This window comes from Ursus americanus, chromosome 5, assembly GCF_024610735.1.
Source record: "Ursus americanus isolate L20-20 chromosome 5, mUrsAme1.1.p, whole genome shotgun sequence".
NCBI classification, from domain to species: Eukaryota; Metazoa; Chordata; class Mammalia; order Carnivora; family Ursidae; genus Ursus; species Ursus americanus.
This window is the reverse complement of record NC_142131.1, coordinates 24,667,785-24,675,502: the sequence shown is the minus strand read 5'-3', so window position 1 is coordinate 24,675,502 and position 7,718 is coordinate 24,667,785. Positions and strand designations below refer to the sequence as shown.

Here is a 7,718-nt window from a genome sequence, read left to right as displayed (position 1 = left end):
GAAGATGAAAAATATGAAGAACAAATGGGGAGGGCCTATATTCAGCAAATAAAAACCTTAGAGAGAAGGAGGCAAAGAAATGTTTAAATTATTCAATCAAATCATAAAAAAGATACATGCTAGAGCTACAGAACGATAAGACTCTGGTTTGAAATGGCTCATTGAATGTCTAGCCCAATGAATGGAAACAGACCCCCCCCCAGCTAGACACACTGGGGTGAAATTTCAGAACAATGTAATTAAAAAGAAAATCTTGCAAGCCTCTAGGAAGAAAAAAGTCACAATTCACAAAGGAGAAAGATTCAGACCGATAACCTTTAAAGTTCTGAAGTAAAACTTTTTATCTAGAATTCTCTATAAATACAGTTTCAAAGATACAAGCCCTAAGTACATTTATCACCTATGTGTCATCTCTTTGAAGTTACTTGAGTGTCTTCAGCAGAAAAGATCAGTAACCAAGGCAGGTGGGAACAGTGGCTTGACCCAGGAAAGGAATAAAGGGATGTTCCAGGTAGCCACAGGCCTAGGAGCAACCAGTCCTGAAGAGAATGGGACAGTAAGCCCCAGGGTTAGGCTTCAGGGACAGTCTGCGGCTTACCGAATAGCTAACATGGCTTAGAGTGTGGAAAATAACTAAAGGGTAAGTAACAAAAGGGGTGGGAGTAGAAAGTAATAGAAATTCCAGGGGAAAGGTTGTACTACAAAATCTTGATCAAATTGTCATGAAAACTAAATGCTATGATTTTAAGGAATCCATGGACCTTCATGCTACAAACAATATACTTTGGGTGGCCTAGATTCCTATACAAGGGCTCATGGAAAAGGTACTAGAAGCCTAGTGGATCAATTGGCATGGTGTATATCTATTTTTGTTTTAAAGCATAATACTGGCAAATCACTTTGTTGGTTTTCTACTTAAGACACAACCTAATGACATAACGTGGAAGATTTATTTGTATTTGCAGCAGAGAACAGAAATATTAACTACTTGGATTACTTGTCAAAGCAAAGCTAACAAAAGATGGAACAAAAGTTTTCTGGGAGGAAAGATGGAAAGAAATAGAAGACTATCTCTTCTTTTAGGGAATGGTCAAGATCAAGAAATACTGTCAAAATGGGAAAAAGAAATGAGAATTTAGTTTTATTGCCTAAAAGTAACCAATAGTAAAGCTAAAAGTAATATAACAAATGTTGAGGTGGAAATAGAAATGAAAATGAGCAAACCCCTGTCTTCATCTGAGGAAGTCACCACATATTGTCTAAAGGAGTTGAATTGAAGAATACATGTATTATCTAGCTCCTTCATGCAGCAAAATGAAGTGTTGACATCATTTCGGAAAAAGCCCAATCTCGTTTCCTTTGCCTTTAGAGACGTGTCTTGAAAGGAGTTGCTGTGGCCAGTGTTGAAGAGGTTACTGCCTATGTTCTCCTCTAGGATTTTGATAGATTCCTGTCTCACATTGAGGTCTTTTATCCATTTTGAGTTTATCATTGTGTATAGTGTAAGAGAATGTTCCAGTTTCATTCTTCTGCATGTGGTTGTCCAGTTTTCCCAGCACCATTTATTGAAGAGACTCTCTTTTTTCCATTGGATGTTTTTTCCTACTTCGTCAAAAATTAGTTGACCATAGAGTTAAGGGTCCATTTTGGGGGTCTCTATTCTGTTCCATTGATCTATGTGTCTGTTTTTATGCCAGTACCACACTGTCTTGATGATTACGGCTTTGTAATAGAGCTTGAAGTCAGTCATTGTGATGTCCCCAGCTTTGGTTTTCTTTTTTAACATTCCCCTGGCGATTCAGGGTCTTTTCTGGTTCCATACAAATTTTAGGATTGCTTGTTCCAGCTCTGTGAAAAATGTCAGTGGTATTTTGGTAGGGATTGCATTGAAAGTATAAATTGCTCCGGGCAGCGTAGACATTTTAACGATGTTTTTTCTTCCAATCCATGAGCATGGAATATTTTTCCATCTCTTTGTGTCTTCCTCAGTTTCTTTCATAAGTGTTCTGTAGTTTCTAGAGTATAGATCTTTTACCTCTTTGGTTAGGTTTATTCCTAGGTATCTTATGATTTTTGGAGCGATTGTAAATGGAATTGATTCCTTAATTTCTCTTTCTGCAGTTACATTGTTAGTGTATAGAAATGCAACTGATTTCTGTGCATTGATTTTATATCTTCCTACATTGCGAATTGCTGTATGAGTTCTAATAACTTGGGGGTGGAGTCTGTTGGGTTTTCCACATAAAGTATCATGTCAAAAATGAACTTTCGGGACTTCATCAAGATAAAAAGCTTTTGCATAGCAAAGGAAACAGTCAACAAAACTAAGAGGCAATCCATGGAATGAGAGAAGATATTTGCAATTTACATTTCAGGTAAAGGGCTGGTATCCAAGATCTATAAAGAACTTATCAAACTCAACACCCAAAAAACAAATAATCCAGTCAAGAAATGGGTAAAAGACATGAATAGACACTTCTTCAAAAAAGACATACAAATGGCTAACAGACACATGAAAAAATGTTCAACATCACTACCCATCAGGGAAATACAAATCAAAACCACAATGAGATACCACCTTACACCAGTTAGAATGGCAAAAATTAATAAAACAGGAAACAACAAGTGTTGGTGAAGATGTGGAGAAAGGGGAACCCTCTTATACGGTTGGTGGGAATGCAAGCTGGTACAGCCACTTTGGAAAAAAAATATGGAGGTTCCTCAAGACATTGAAAATAGAGCTACCCTGTGACCCAGAAATTGCACTACTGGATATTTACACCAAAGATACAGATGTAGTGAAAAGAAGGAGCACATGCACCCCAATGTTCATAGCAGCAATGTCCACAATAGCCAAACTGTGGAAGGAGACGAGATGCCCTTCAGCAGATGAATGGATAAAGAAGATGTGATATATATACAATAGAGTATTACTCAGCCATCAGAAAGGATGAATACCCACCATTTGCATCTACATGGTTGGAATTGGAGGGGATTATATTAAATGAAATAAGTCAAGCAGAGAAAGGTAATTATCATATGTTTTCACTCATATGTGCAACATAAGGAGTAGCGGAGAAGACCACAAGGGAAAGGAGGGATAACTGAACGGGAAGAAATCAGAGAGGGAGACAAAATGAGAGACTCTGGACTCCAGGAAGCAAACTGAGGGTTACAGAAGGGTAGGGGGGGTGGGGGGATGGGGTAACAGGGTGGTGGGTATTAAGGAGGGCACGTGTTGTGATGTGCACTGAGTGTTATACCCAACTAATGAATCATTGAACGCTACATCAAAAACTAATGATGTACTATATGCTGGCTAACTGAATATTATTTAAAAAAAAAAAAAAGAAAGAAAGAAACAAAAAGAAAAAGCCCGATCTCAGCCCCTCTCCCCATCGCAGAATTATCAAAATGGGACCTGCATTTTAACAAGATCCATTAGTGTGTTATCTGTACGTTAAAGTTAGAATGGTACTCCTCTAAAAGAGTAATTCTCAGCTTTGGCTATGGGTTATTGGAATCACCTGGGGAACTTTAAAAAGAATATTATTTAGAAAGGGGCCAAGCCTAGGCCCCACTTTAAGAAGTGATGCTGTAAATGGGATAGAGTACAGAAATCAGTATTTTTTAACGGCTTCTGGCATGGTTCCAATGTTAGTCATGGTTGAGAACTGGTGATCTAGAATAACTGTGGTAAGTGACAGAGAATGAAACCAAAAACAGTTTTAAAAATTTGGTTCTGGATCTGTCAGGGCATTGGGCTGAGGCTAGAGAGACATGGGAAAGAAGACTCTTGTTTTAAATGAATAAGCAGAAAGCAGAATCAGACCTGTAAATACAGAGAACAAACTGATGGTTGCTATAGGGGAGGCGGGTGGGAGCTGGGCAAAATGGATGAAGAGGAGAGGGAGAGACAGGCTTCCTGTCATGGGATGAATAAATCGTGGGAATACAAGCACAGCATAAGGAATATAGTCAATGATATTGTAATAGTGACGTATGAGGGCAGAGGGTAGCTATACATATTGTGAACAAAGCATAATGTATAAACTTGTCTGAATCACTGTGCTGTACAATTGAAACTAATGTAACATTGTCAACTATATTCAAATAAAAAGAAAAGGGAAAAAAAGACTTGTTTTAATAAGAAATGTTGTAATGTTTGATCTGTACCTTGCACATGTATTACTTGAAATATAGGTTCCTTTTTATGCATATAGCTTTTGACTCAGAAATTCTACTTATAGGAACTTTTTAAAAAAATAATTGATCAGTTATACAAATACTTATGTTCATAATTTTGAGAATTATAAACTGCATAAATGTTCACTTTAAAAAGAGATATCTGCATACGCATGTTCTTTGCAGCATTATTCACAAGAGCCAAGAGGGAGAAGCAACCCAATGTCCACCAATAGATGAACGGATAAACATAATGTGGTGTATACATACAATCGAATATTATCCAGCCTTAAAAGGGAAGGAAATTGTCCCATGTTATAACACGGATGAATCTTGAAGACACTGCGAAGTGAAATGAGCCATTCACAAACTGATTCACTTATATAAGGCATCTAGAATATTTCAACTCATAGAGTAGAATGGTAGTTACCAGAGGCTGGGGGAGAGCTTTTGTTTAAATGGACACAGAGTTTCAGTTCTACAAAGGGAAAAAGTGCTGGAGATCTGTTCTAGAACACTGTGAATAAACTTAACACTGCTGAACTGTACACTTAAGAGGGTAAATTTTATTTTATGTGTTTTTTACCACAATAATTCAAAAAGTGTTTATTTTGTTAAGCAACTCTGTGTATGTTTGCATAGTAAAAATTGTAGAAAAGTATGCAACAAAATGTACGGCTTGCAAAGCTACAGTTGAGACCTCTTGTCTTACCTTTTTAGATTCTTTGATATTTTAAGAGTAAGCACAGCATATTGTTATAATTATGGGGGGGGGGAGAAGAAGCTGTTTCCACTTTGAAAAATATAGAACAAAAGCTCCATGGGAGCTTACTGGGAGTGAATGGCTCACATACTGCCCTCCCTTATTTGCCAAAGAAGCCGTTCCATTCTGCTGACAAATTCGAGGCTTCGCATCCCTGTAGGAGATGGTTGTGTAGTGTCTGGATCCTCTGGGACTTCTTGGTCTTCTCTCTAGTCTCGGGAAAAAGAAGCAAAAGCTAGGTAGCCCTTTTACACATGAAGTAGAAAAACTAGTTAACATCATGGAACAGATTTTCTTTCATCAATTCCTTTAACTTCAAGGAGTGGTAAAGCAGAGTGGACAGTGGGGGAATGAGAAGAGGAAGGAGAATGGAGGAATTAATTGCTCTAGACAGAAGTGTATGTTGACATTTTATCTTGATCCTGCCTGGGTTTCCTGAGTCACAGTGACAAAAATGTGGGTCATTACATCACAGTTGTTTTACAGCTGTTTGTGTTTACCCTTCTGGCACTTGAGGCTGTGGTCCTTTGCTACACTGTGTTGTGCTGGGAGGGGATCATTAACCATTTTTCTTTTATTTTAAAAGACGGGCTTAATGAAGTGTCTATAAAAGTGAAAGAAAGTTGAACTAGAAGATCATCAAGATCATTAAAATCAAATGCTCAGGAAAGAGTTTCACTATAAATGTCAAAATATCTCTGGCTCTGTAAAGCTTTGAGATTCTATCAGATATTAAAGTCCATCAATAAGCTAATGTACATTGTGATCAGCAAACCCATGGATTATGCTTGTGTAGAACTTCTTTTATGTTGTTTAACCGTTCTAATACGAATGGCTCCATACTCCATGCTGAGGGCTTTTTAACCTCACAAAAATTGGATGGCATTGCAATAATCTTGGCCATCAAGAGTTTAAGAAAAAACAAAAATTATTAAAGGTATCTTAGAATGAATAGAGCAGTTAGTTACATTTGCACCAAAGAATTTAACAAATCTTATCTTCAGTCTAATGTTGGAATTGTGATCCTAGCCTATTTCTATTCTTGTTATTAGGCCTGAATGTACAGCTTTGATTTGTCATCCTTTTTTATGGAATGATCCAGAAATATCACATTTCTGGTTCCTGTTTTGCTTTCTGTAATCAATACATTACCCAATTTAGAATACATCTTCAGTCCTTTGAAGAGAATGAATACACCTGGTGAAGTTAAAATAGTTTAACAATTCAATAATTTTGAATTTTTTGCACTATAAGTGACCCAAGTTTTTCTCTACTTACCATCTTTTATGATATTGGTTGTTAATATTTAAAGTCATAAGAAAGAAAGGTGAGAGATGAAAGTAAATGAGAGAAAGGAGAAGGAAAGAAACGGGGGGAAGGAAGGAAGAAGAGATGAAGGCAAACAATCATAGAGCTGACTTTTCAGATAAGTGTTTCTTCCAATATTGGCAGTAGTCCGGACACATCAATTGAGTTTCCACCCCAAAACCAATTTGAACAAATGTTCAAAATAAAATACAGATAAAAATAACCCCAGGTTGTTTTATTGAATCTGTAAGGATGTTTTTCCTAAATCATAGAAATAAAATGTTGCTACAATTTTTCAAAACGATATTATAATTTTAAAATATTATCATGCAAAGGGAAAATAAACACATTTTCTTATTGCCTCCAGGATAGTTTGGGTAGCAAGCCACACAAAATTTTTGAGTGGATTTGTGCTGACTTAGAAAACATTCTCAATATCTGGGTCTTAAAAATTTGTGCTAAGCTTGCAAGTCCGTAGCAGATCAAGAATAAGAACTGTCTTAGGACGTTTGTTGGTTTTTCTTTAGTTTATATGTAGCCAGCTGGTTTCTGACCTCTTTGTGTAAATATACAGCTTTGCACATAATCAGATTCCATATTACCTTGTTATGACATCATTCTGGGCAGACTTTGATCCCTTACTAACTTTTCCAAACCATACACATAGACTTAAATAACAATAAGAAGATTGCTACTTATCCACCAAATACTGCTGCTGGTATTTGGTATGCATGTATATGTATATATACACATCTGTATTTATACATTTATTTTTGTATCTATGTAGATGTGTAATATATATGCATAATAATGCGCAGACCTAGAGAAGGGTTAGAAATACACTAAAAGGAAAAGTATCTTCTATTTGATACTAAATTACTGAATTTTCAAAAAGTTATATCTCTGGTGAAATATACATTTAAGTTCCCTCTTTCTGCAGTTGTTACCAATTGATATTTTTGTTCAGCTGATATTTTAAAAGCAGATGAATTGAAATGTAGAATTTGAGACCTTGTTACATATTATTTTTCTCTGTGGATAGATGAAAATAGAGGTTAAGCTGTATTCTTTGGTGATCCAGAAGCCTGGGTATAAAAGACACAATGATCTTGTAAATTACCCAGAAATGGCTTCTTTAGTGTCTGATCAAGATAAATGACACAAGGCAGCTGTAAAAAGAATTCCCACTAGCCATTGACCCATAAACTGTGGTGTCATTTTTCATTTTTAGTAAAGTATCAAAATCAATTTAAAATAACACCAAATCTTTAGAGTTATAACTAAGTGTCCTAAATTCTGCTTCTGAGGATATTATTTTAACTAATGTTATTTTTTAAGTTAAAATACATTAAAATATTGTGATTGCTACAGAACTTTGATGGCTGTTAAATATGAATCCTTTTTCTATGGGCCCACTGTATGCCCACACCTAGAACAGTGCCTGATACATAGTAAGTGGTCA

The 7,718-nt window shown here is 36.2% G+C and overlaps 1 protein-coding gene across 2 annotated transcripts in view; it reads left to right on the top strand.

Annotated features, from left to right (window-relative positions):
- Nucleotides 1-7,718, top strand: part of XRCC4 (X-ray repair cross complementing 4) — a 270,649-nt gene that overhangs the window by 238,050 nt on the left and 24,881 nt on the right. The window lies entirely within an intron of this gene.